The sequence below is a fragment of the Triturus cristatus genome, chromosome 4_1, assembly GCF_964204655.1.
Source record: "Triturus cristatus chromosome 4_1, aTriCri1.1, whole genome shotgun sequence".
NCBI lineage: Eukaryota > Metazoa > Chordata > Amphibia > Caudata > Salamandridae > Triturus > Triturus cristatus.
The window spans coordinates 703294866-703307299 of NC_140585.1; positions in this window are offsets into that span (position 1 = coordinate 703294866).

Below are 12434 nucleotides of genomic sequence, written 5' to 3' on the forward strand. Positions count from 1 at the left end.
AAATGTTCACTTATGCCAGTGTTGCATTTGTGAGTAAATTCACACAGGAGACCCTTCTAAAGGGCCCCCTGAAACCCTACCAAGCATTGGTGTGGTCTAGGACTTGTTTCCACCAGCCTGCCACTACTAGAGAGGTTTCTGACCTCATGGGACAGAGACAAAGCCTGCTCTGGATGGAGGTGCTTCACATCTCCTCCAGGACAGGATGGCCTTCCTGGGTGGGAAACCTCAAAGGCAATACTGCCTTTGAAATCCAACTGAGGAACATCCAGCTAGTGGGGGAGGAAAGACCCCCTTTCCTGCTCTACTTTTGGCAAGAGGAAAAGCGCAAAAATTAGTTAGATTAGGAGATGGGTCCCCACTTAGCCTACAGGCAGGTGAACCCCTCTCCTGAAAGTCCACCATCTTGGGATGGTGAGAAAACCTCCTATCAGGGCTAGAGTAGTGCCTCTTCCCATAGGAAGTGGACACTCGAGGGTGATGACACCCTAAAGGTAAGTAGCCCATTGGCTACTGCCTGTCTCCCTTTGTAATGTCCCTAAGTTCAGTATTTAGGTGATATCCCAAGATCTGAACATCAGATTCAACGGACAAGAGAAGACCAGGACAAAGAAAACCCACTGCTCGAGAACTGAAGCCCTGCTGCAGAAAAAAAGGCACCAAACCCAGCCTGCTGCTCCCAGAACAAACGCTGCTGCTGTTTCGTACTGAAACCTGAAAGGACTCCAAGAACCCCAGAGCACCTCTAGCCTTCAAAAAATCACCATGAAGCTCTCTTGGAGTGAAGGTGCTACTCCCCTGCAGACCGCAGGTACCAATCATGTGAAGTCCAGTTTGTAGATTTGGTGCTCCTCAACGACCTCGACTCAACATGAAAGCAGGAAAAGGAACAACAGCTCCAGATGGTAATATCTGCCTCTCCACAAAGTTTGGAGGTGCTATGACCTATCAGAGCAGCGGCATACTAATACCCAGTGTACCAGACCCCCAACAGCAAACACCAAGAAGAAGAGTCCACTCCGGACTCTCAAAGCTGAAGCAAACACCAATCGAGGGACATCAAGACACCTGAGACCCACTTCCTGGGTGGCCCAGCTGTCCCGAGATTGCCTATCCAAGTTGCCTGCTCCGGACCGTGAGGACGTCAAGACATATGATGCCCGGCTGACCTGTTTGCCCTGCATCTGGGCCCACTGGCCCCAGCACAAACCAACCAGCCCTGGCCCTTGCAACCTCCTCCCTCCAAGGAGACTCACCTGACTTACATGTAAGCCCCTCCGTGCAGTGCTTTTTCAGGTGGCCCCCTTCTTCTTTGCTCACAAGCCTTTAAGACCTCAGCACCACTGCTCCTGGCCGATCCGGGAGGCACCTGAACTTCTCCTGCTGGAACTTTGGACCTGGTCCGTACATCAACCTAAAATGAGGATGTGAACTTCGTGAAAGCATTGCCTCAATGTATATGCATTTTTCTACTTTTTCTCCATTGTCTCCTACGGTGCGTAATTGCACACAAAAGTGATATATTTTCGGAACTTTGAAAAATCGTAACTCCACAAGTATTTACCTTAGAACTGTGTTTATGGTCTTAAAAGTATCTCAAAATTGACATTATTTTTACAAATGGGTCTCCGACTTATTCTTGAGTGTATGTCTCATTTATAGCCGCTGTGAGTACATGTGCCTAACTATACCCTCTGATAAGCCTAACTGCTCGCCCACACTACCACAAAAGGAGAGTTAGTATTATCTACTTTTACCGTAACCTGTCTTTAAGGGGAATTCTCGCACTCTCTACATAGCATACTTCTTTTTAGTACTGAGAGGCGGTTTCCTACACCAGCCCACTTATAATTTATGTACCTTATAGACTGATAAATTCATTATTGTACAAAACAATGTGGGATTGAATCATTGTAGTTTATTAATAAGTATATTTGTATTATTAATTCACAATTGTTTGTTATTATATTGTTTTATAAACCCTTCAAATTTAAATATACAAATGATGATAAACCAGCAGTATATGCTTCTTTTCCACAGAGTTTATGTTGGGCATTTGCCTAACACCTTTGTTTTTCCCCCATTAATGACGCAGTTCAAAGCTTAGATATATTAACCTTCACGATTTAATGTACAATCAATGATTTGAGGGGACCAGTCATAGAAACTGATTGCAGGCACCTCTTATTTTGATGCCCCTTGGTACTGACACTTCTCCACTGCCAATGACAGAGCATGTGTGTGCAGTTTTAAACTGCCATGTCGACCTGGCAAGTTAACCCTCTTGCCAGGCCCAAATATTCCTTTTTTTGGGACATAGGTCACCCCTAAGGTAATCTCTGGACACCCCATGGGCAGGGTGCGGTGTATTTAAAAAGAAGGACATGTACTTTTAAGTTTTACATAGGCCCAAACCTTCCTGTTATTGAACATAGGTCACTCATAAGGAAGGACCTAGATAGTCCATGGACAGGGTGCAGTGTATTTAAGAATTAGGACATGTACTTTTAAGCTTTACATGTCCTGATAGTGAAATACTCTTACATTTGTTTTTCACATCCATCCCACAGGATAACATTGAGATTGCCTTATTACATTTGATAAGTGTGATTTCCAGGTGGGAAGAGATGGTACTCCCAATTGTTGTGTCTCTGGAATCATAATTTTAAAGCACAATTTACGGTGAAGTTGGATTTTAAATTGCAACTGTGAAAATGTAACTTTTAGAAAGTTGCCATTTTCTCACTGTAACAATTTGGTGCTTTCTGCCTGTCTATGAACACACGTCTGGGGTGGGTGACAGCTGGCTTTGTGCATTCCCCCTAGACAGCCACACACAAAGGGAGCTTAGGAAAATCAATCAATCAAGGGTTGGTAAAGTGCAACTACTTACCGATGAGGGTCACAAGGCTCTGGGTGTGATTGATGGGCCATCCACATCCTAATGGGCCATCCTTGCAGGATGGAAGGGAAGACCTGACATTTACATCCAAAAGGGTTAAGTCTTGTCTCTACAAAAAAGGGCTGCATGCCCCCGGTAGTGAGTCTGGAGACAGTGCAGGAAAGGCAGGGACTTGTGCACTTCATAGGCATCGCTTTGCTGTCTTTCCCACTTCAAAGGCCTAACTGGGTTTAAGTGTTAGCAATTTGACACCACCAACTCAAAACACTTCAGGAACTGAGGACATTCTACCAGGAAGAAGGACTGTTGCACTGCTGGAGGGACTGCCACTCTCCTGGACTGCTTTGTTGTGCTGGCCTGTTGCCTGCTTCCCTCTTGCCTGTGAGTGAGAATGACTGGACCTACATCTCTACATAGCAAAACCTAAGTATGTCCAAGGGCTTGCTGGGTTGCCTCATGTTGAGAAGTCTCAGGGATATCAAAGACTTATTTTACACTTACAAACAGCACCTGGACTTTGCTTGCAGCAAGCTGTGGTCTGCTAAGTGGTGCCAACCAAGTCTTGGCCCGTGGAAGTGAGTATAAAGTGCTACATCTGCTTGAACCCTCGCATCAACAGCCTTGCACCAATCCGAAATGACGCATCGTAGCAGTTACAGGGGACCAGATTGACGCATCGCACTTGGAAGCGTTTGATCACTTCCGGAACTGCCACTTTGGAACCAACACATTGCCGCCACTGTGTGGAAAAGATTGAGGCATCGCCTCTACAATGTGAAGAAACCCAGCGCATTACATTCGGAACTGCCGTCCCTCGGTATTGATGCATCACACATGGAACAAACGCATCACCGCCGTTGCATGCAGAATTAGGTGCATCACTTCAACCTTGTAGGGATCACAAACACATCCCTTTGCTGCACCCTGCATCACGTTGATAGTGACCAGGATCAAGGTACTTGTGCTCAGCATGTCCTGTATGGGTCCTGTCTCTGGCCAGCACTCCATTGCGGTTGGCCTGAACTCTTGACTTTATTCCAGTCCAGCACAACCAAATAAATCTTTAGGCACTTGCTGCTTCTAAGCTCTATTTTTGCATGTCATCTTTAAAAATTCCAATCTCGACTTTTTGCTGTTTTGGTCTTGTTTTTTATAAAATAATAGTCTTATTTGTATTAAACTGGTGTGGAGTTGTTATGTGTTGTTTTCATTGTGTTACTGGTTGATGTCTTGCCCAAATACGTTGCACATTGCCTATTGAGTTAAGCCTGACTGCTCAGTATCAAGCTACCAGAGGGTGAGCACATGGTAATTTATGGTATGTTAGTGACCTACCTTGACTAGGATTGTGGTTCCTGATTGGGACCCAAACAGTGAGTCTTTTGTGTGAGAGAATGTCTGCTTGTGTGTGTGTGTGTGTGTGTGAGAGAGAGAGAGAGAGAGAGAGAGAGATGAAGTAAGAGAAAAAAGAGAGGAAACTGGGACACTCAGATGGCATTTTAAAGGAAATCTGTAGGCTGCTTTGTGTGTGTGTGTTTGTGCATGCATGCACGTGCAGGCACACACACAAGAATTGACCAGTGTTAAACCCAGTGCAAAGAACAGTCCAGCATCAAGAAGCTGTATATATCATAAAACCAAGAATCTATAACACGTGCCCTCGCCATTTGCTGCTTTTGATCCCACATATTACATCTCTCATGAAATGTTCTATTCAATCATTAATAGTATCACTGATGATATCTCGAATCGACAACATTGTGAATGGTGGGGGCATAAGTTACAGTTTCTTCAGTTAACTATAACTGATGAATTCCAGTGTTTTTGGAGTTTAACATTTTGTTTTCACTGACAGTTTCATTTAACTATAATGTCATTTAAACCTTTCTTTTGTTCAACAAATATATATATATATGAGATGAAGGAGTGCTTGAAATGGAAGACTATACGTTCCTAAATTGTGAGTATCCAGAGCTGGCAACCTTCTATCACCTACCGAAGGTCCATAAAAGTAGAAACTTTCCACCTGGACGTCCAATAGTGTTCTCAAAGAACAGTCTATTGGAAAATACTTCGAAGTACATAGGCTATGTTATTTCTCCTATGGTTAATGATCTGAGTTCCTACAAACAGGATACAAAGGACTTCTTGTGAATTATTGAAGGGACACTGTAGGAAAGTAGTATCTGCTAATTATGGTTACCCCCACTTTTTGCTAATGTGAAACTGTTTTTGGCCTAGTCTAACTGGGATCCTGCTATCCAGGACCCCAGTCTATCTAAATTCTCCTGTAAATTGCTATGCATGTACTTTAGGTACACTCCAGATTGGATTCTGGGGTACCCTTATCAGTCCCTAGTATATGTTACACCATGTACCCAGGGCATAGGTACCCCAGAGGCCTCCCATGGGCTGAAGCATGTATTGTGCCACCCCTGAGAGGCCATCCAAATTTACACGACCAGCCGGCTACAGCAGAATGTGTAAGCTGGTGCTTGCACCACTTACTTAAGATATAGGTTCACTATATCTATTTATATCACTACACTTAAATACCTATCAGTCACCCTTATGGCAGGCCTTAACAATCCTGAAGGCAGGGTGTTGGGTTTTTTGTGGGAGGGTGCCCCTGCATGAGCAGAGCCCCTATGCAGCCTTCGGAGACCATTCTCCGGGGTTGTCTGTGATGCAGCCAGACATATAGGTTTAAGTGCATTATAACCTTGCTTAAATGCAACTATAAAACGGCTGCTTAGAAACAAGTCGTGTTTGGAGTCAAACACCTTGGAATCATACCTCAATGCCAGTAACTGGCATGGGAGGTATTATTCCACCCTTCTGAAGGGACATATGTGGGTCACCGGTATACCCGGTACTGCTTTTTCGACCTGGGCAGCACAAAATGGATGCTGCCAGCCACAGACACGGGTCTGCCCTCCTGCTGCTGAACCAAGCTCGGGCAGAGGTAGACATGACAATAGGCATCCTGTCACAGGGAGGTGTAACCACCTCACAGACAGGATTTAGTGTATTGGGGCAGGGTGGGTGCACTCTTAGAGTGCCAGAAAGTCTGCACTGGGGGCATATTTGGTGTCCCTGTGCATAGTCCAGCTCAAACCAGTTCCAGGAGCCATTTGCTCCTGTTCTGGTGCGAAACTGGAAAAAAGGACATGGGTGTAGCCACTTCCCTAGGAGGGTCCACAGAATCTTTCCAACCCCTTCCCATGGGTATTAAGTGGGTTACCTGACTACAGGACTTTAGATTTTACCTGGACAAGATTCTGCTAAGAAGAAACCAAGTACTTCGACTGCCTGCACGATGCTGGACGACTGAAGAATCTCCCTTGGAGTAAAGGAGTTACTCCCATGCAAAAGCAGGTACCTAAATGCATTTGACCGGTTTGCTTCTCCCGAGCTCCTTAGGACTCCAAAGATTTCAGCAACACAGGAGGTGGGTTCCCAAAGGTCCCTGAGGTCGATCTGCCCTCTCTGCGATTCTGAGACCAGTATCCCTCGAGGGGACCGTGCAATCCGAACCCCTGTGCACCACATACTTTTGCAAGTGCTTAGTGACGATTCCTGAGCCTGTGCTTTGGACTCTGTGTAGTCCTGACCCCGAGCAGTATTTGCACTGAACATTTCCAGCCTCCACTCCACAAGTGTCCTGTGGGCTGGTGCTTTGCAGACTTGCTTGAGGTCTCATCGCGATCCCTGGTTTGTTGGCCTTTGGGTCCTGGCGAGGGTCACCTTGCTAATTCTTGGGCTTACTTGGTTGCTCCAGATGTGCCCTGATTCTCCACTGCTTGAAGGGTTCCCTGGACCTTGCTGGTCCACACCGTAACCTGTTTCCTCTGACCGCGTGGGTTGGAGTTGCCAAGGCTTGTTGGTACTCCAGCCGGACATCGACCCCTCATCTCTCGACATCTTTTGTGGGACAGCTCACCTCTGGACTCTGGTCATCCTCGACATCTCCGGGTTTCCATGGCTGCAGAGTCAAGAAACCCTTCTTCACTCCTGAAGCACTCAACATCGGTGGGCATTCGACTACCGAGCTCCTGGTCACCTGAAGTGACCCAGACTCTGTCCCCTCTGCTTTCAGGTTCTTCTCTCCTTGAATCCAGGCATGGATTCCACCAGACATTCTTCGCCCTCCTGGCAGCAGGACTTCTTTGCATCTCTCCATTGAAAACGACAAAGGTTTCCGACACCACTTGACCCCTATACACACGGCTCCTCTGGAATAGGTAAGATGGGTACTTCATTACTCACTGGTGAGTTGGCCTCAGAACCTCCTAAGTTCCAAAGGGTTTGCTCGAAGTCCTCTAAGAAGTGTCCTTAACTCTTAAATTTCCAACTGCGACTTTCCCATAGAGTTGTACGGAGCACATGTCTGTGTTTCCTCACTGCACCCGTCCTCCGTGGGCTCCCTGTGTCACTTTTCTGGGTGGTTCCTTGGAGTCCCAGTGATTCTACGTGCTCTAGGCCCTGTGTCTATTGAAGTCGTTGTTGTTATACAATTTTTTTAGCATATGGTTCCGTCTCTCCCTGGAGCCAGCTTTGTATTTCGCTATTTACGAATGTTCTATTGATCTAGTATTGTGTGCTTTATGCCCTAGTCTCACATCAAGACTAGTAGAGTGTTATATTAATATATACATAATTTTATATAAAACACTGTGTGGTTCTCCTTTCATTTAGTCATTTAGGAGGTGATATTCTGGTAAAACAAGCTGCTTTACATTCCTTCAAGATTAAGTCGGAAGGCTGCTCTCCATAGCTACCACTAGGATGGCTTTCAATAAGGTTATCTTTGACCTCATACATCATAAGGGTCGCGTGGCCTGGTACAAGGTGCCCACTTTAACTAGTGGACAGCATATACCAACTCACCTTCTCACATTGGTGTGCAGCGGTTGGGATTCAAGCTTGCTATTGTTTTACCAGATGAATCTCATTGAATGATTAAATGAAAACCACTAAGTATTAGGTACATATAATACAACCAAGATTAGAATAAAGTAAGTTCTACTGAACTTGGAGTTGGGCAAGCCAAGGGTCTAGCACACCCTTTCTCCAACTTTAGAAAGTTTAGTCTCCACTAGGTTAGGTAGGTGCCTACACCACATAACACTAGTATGTCTTCTAGAGAAGAGCCCAGTGGCTCTCTGCCAACTAGGTACAATGGTATTCCATTTTTAGAATTGAAAGCCATGTGTGTGTCTAGGAAGCTGAGGATAGGGAGAAGTGCCAACACTCAACTCCTCATAGAGATATTGCTTCTAGATGAGCTCAGAAAGACCCCAGGGTCTGATGAGGTAGGTAGAGTGGGTGGTACAGGGAATGAGGAAAGGCCAGAAAGTGAAACTTTTTTCACCTGAAATCAAACACTGACCAGGAGAATCAAAATTATTCTAACCTGGGCTACTTAGATCTTCCTTCAGGTTGGGGAGAAGGTCCCAGTGACCCTCTATTTACCCCACCAGGAAGAGTACTGAGTTTACCTAGGAGATCCAGAACTCCCTCTGTGGAGACTAATCACTCGGGTACTTCTGTAGGACTTCCATATCAAACAAGAGGGAATCCTCTTATGATAAGCAGTGCCAATTTCTAGAGCTTGAGAGAGTCAAACTCCGCCTCAAGAAAGAGCAATTGGCCCTAGACAGGGAATCCTTAGAGCTCCAAAGAGCTACAAGAAGATTGGGCCTAGAGTCCCATGGTGGCAGCAACAATGTCCCTAGAACTAGAGAGTATTCTCATGCTCATAGGAGCCTGAACAAGATAGTCCCTCCCTATCAAAGTAGGGATGGCATCCACAAATGGATAACTGCACTAGAGAGGGCCTATAAAGTACAGAGGGTCCCTCAGGAGTGATGGGCAGCTATCTTGTGGCTCTCTTTTTCTGACAAAGGTAGAGATAAGCTCCTCACTGTTAGAGAAGAGGATGCAGACAATTACTCAGTCTTGAAGAGTGCTCTCATTGATGGGTTTGGCTTAACCACTGAACAGTACAGGATTAAGTTCAGAGACACCCAGAAAACACAGTCTCAGGACTGGGTTGACTTTGTAGATGGTGCTACTAAGGCTCTGGAAGGCTGGGTACTTGGCAGTAAAGTGTGTGATTTTAAAGGATTGTACAATTTAATTATGATGGAGCAGATCCTTAATAATTGCCAAAATCAGTTGTTGCATCAGTACTTGGTTGATTCTGATCTGACCTCTCCCCAAGACTTGGGAAAGAAGGCAGACAAATGGGTCAGAACCAGGGTGAAGCAGAAAACTCAGAATCAAGGTGGTGACCAAAAGAAGCAAGATGCTAAAACCTCAGATAAGGGTGGGAGAAGGGTAAAGACCAGAAGTCTTCACACGGGCCCCGGAAACCTGCATCCTGGGGGGGAGTCACAGTCTACTAAAGGACAAGGTAAAAAGAAACCTTGGTGTCATATCTGTAGAGAGAAGACACATTGGACAAAATATGCCAGTTGTCTACGGGCCAAGGAATCTACTCCAGCCACCACTGCCCCTAAGGCAACTGTTCCCCCCAGCTCAGTTTCAAGTGGTGGTGTACAGAACAAGTGTATAGTAGGGTTAACCTTTGGATCTGAGATGGATTCTGGCCTAGTCAGAATTCCAACTCAGGCTGTTTTAGTCTGTGATGGAGGCATGGATATTGCCTCCTTATTTGTCAGTCCCAGTAATCTGGGCAAGTACAGACAACAGCCTTTGAACAATGGCAAGGAGGCCATGGTATTCAGGAACACAAGTGCAAGTGTCACAATGTTGACAAAAGATCTTGTGGATCCTGAACAGATCATCCTTGGTGAGATGTACCAAGTGACCAATGCAAGCAATGTCAGGACAGACCATTCCTTGGCAGTTGTGAATTTTACCTGGGGATGGGTTACTGGCCCTAAGAAAGTTGTGGTTAGCCCAGACCTCCCTGTTGAATGCTTATTGGGCAATGATTTGGAAACTTCAGCTTGGACAGAAGTGGAACTCAGGACACACGTGTAAATGCTGGGCATCCCTGCAGCTGTGTTTGCCATGACTAGGTCACAGACAAAAATATCTTCCACTGAACAGGCTCTGGATCCTGAAAAGATGGACCAGGTGCCTTCCAAGAGAAGGAGCAGAAGGGGTAAGGCAGTATATTCCCCCCTGCCTCAGAGTGAAGATCAGTCTCTTGAGGGAGATGATCTCAGTCCTTGTGAAGGAACGGTCTCAGAGGAACTTGAACCTGATCAGGTTGAGTTCTTGGGGACAGGGGGCCCTTCCAGGGCAGATCTGAGCTAGGAGCAGCTGAGCTGCCCCTCTCTTCAAACCCCTTAGACAGCAAGCTGCTGCTGAGGCTGTTGGGAGTGCCAGTGGATCACACAGGATCTACTGGGAGGATGGGCTTCTGTACTCAGAGGGTAGAGACTCCAAGCCTGGTGCTACCAGGAGGTTGGTTATACCGCTGAAGTTTAGAGGCTTCCTATTAACACTGGCACATGACATCCCATTAGCAGGACACTTAGGCCAAAGTAAGACCTGGGACTGGTTTGTCCCTCATTTTCACTGGCCCCACATGTCAGAAGACACAAAGGAGTTTTGTCGCTCCTGTATCACCTGCCAAGCCAGTGGTAAGGCAGGTGGTGCTACAAAGGCCCCCTGCTAACACTACCTGTGGTGGGGGTTCCCATTGAGAGGGTTGGGATTGACATTGTTGGTCCCATGGATCTTCCAACTGCATCTGGGCACAGATTCATACTGATGGTGCTGGACCATGCCACTAGGTATCCAGAGGCAATTCCCCTTAGGACTACCACAGCTCCTGCTGTGGCTATAGCTCTCCTGGAGTATTTTCCAGGGTGGGTTTCCCTAAGGAGGTAGTATCAGACAGAGATGTAAACTTTATGTCTGGTTACCTGACTGCTATGTGGAAAGAGTGTGGAGTGATTTACAACTTCACCACACCCTATCACCCACAATGCAATGGGTTAGTTGAGAGATTCAACAAAACCCTAATGGGCATGATAAAAGGTCTCCCTGAAAAGCATAGGCACAGATGGGACATCCTTTTGCCCTGCATTCTCATTACCTACTGAGAGGTTCCTCAGAAGGGGGTTGGTTACAGCCCTTTTGAACTTCTGTTTGGGGTCCCTTATGTTTGGTTAAGGAGGGATGGGAGTTACCTCTCAAACCACCTAAACAGGACATAGTGGACTATGTACTTGGTCTCCGCTCCCAAATGGCTGAGTACATGAAGAAGGCATCCAAAAACTTTGAGGCTAGCCAGGGATTGCGAAAGGCCTGGCATGACCAAAAGGCTGTTTTGACTGTATACCAGCCAGGATAGAAGGTATGGGTGTTGGAGACTGTGGCCCCAGCAGCTCTCCAAGACAAGTGGTTTGGGCCTCATACCATTCTTGAGCAAAAGGGGGAGGTTACCTACCTGGTGGACCTTGGAACTCCCAGGAGCCCCCACAGGGCGCTCCATGTGAACAGGTTCAAGCCATATGTGGACAGGGACAGGGCAGACATGGGCTTGCTTATGGCTACTGATGAGGGACAAGAGGAAGAGAGTGATCTACTCCCTGATCTCCTCTCACAGAGCCCTGATGATGGTTCAGTTGATGGTGTAGACTTGGCAGGCAGCCTCACTGAACAGCAACAGACTGATTGCAGGAAAGTCCTCAATCAGTACAGACATATGTTTTCACTGACTCCAAGTCAGACTACCTGGTGTACACATGAGATGAACACAGGTGACAGTCTGCATGTTAAAAATAAGATTTACAGGCAACCTGATCATGTAAGGGACTGCAGCAGGACTGAAGTCCAGTAAATTGTTGGAACTGGGAGTGATTGAGCCCTCAGATAGCCCTTGGGCTAGTCCAGTAGTCTTAGTACCAAAACATCACACCCAGGGTGGTAAGAGAGAGATGAGGTTCTGCGTTGACTACAGGGGACTCAATGCAGTCACTAGGACTGATGCTCATCCAATTCCAAGGCCAGATGAACTCATTGACACTTTGGCCACATCCAAGTTCATAAGTACATTTGACCTGACAGCTGGTTACTGTCAAATCAGATTAGCTGAGGATGCAAAACCAAAAACAGCATTTTCAACCCCTTGGTGGGCACTACCAATTTGAGTTGATGCCCTTTGGCTAGAAGAATGCACCTGCCACATTTCAAAAGCTGGTTAATAAAGTTCTCCCAGGTCTGGAAGCCTATAGTGCAGCTTATCTAGATGATATTGCTGTCTTTAGCTCCACCTGGGAGGATCACCTGGTCCACCTGAGAAATGTTTTGGAGGCCCTGCACAAAGCAGGCCTCACTATCAAGGCCACCAAGTGCCAGATTGGGCATAGTAAGGTTGTGTACCTAAGCCACCTTGTAGGTGGAGGACAGGTTCAACCATTGCAGAGCAAAATCCAAACCATCATGGATTGGGCTGCTCCAACCACCCAGACTCAGGTCAGAGCTTTCTTGGGCCTGACTGGATACTACAGGATATTTGTCAAAGGTTATGGATCCAGAGTGACCCCTT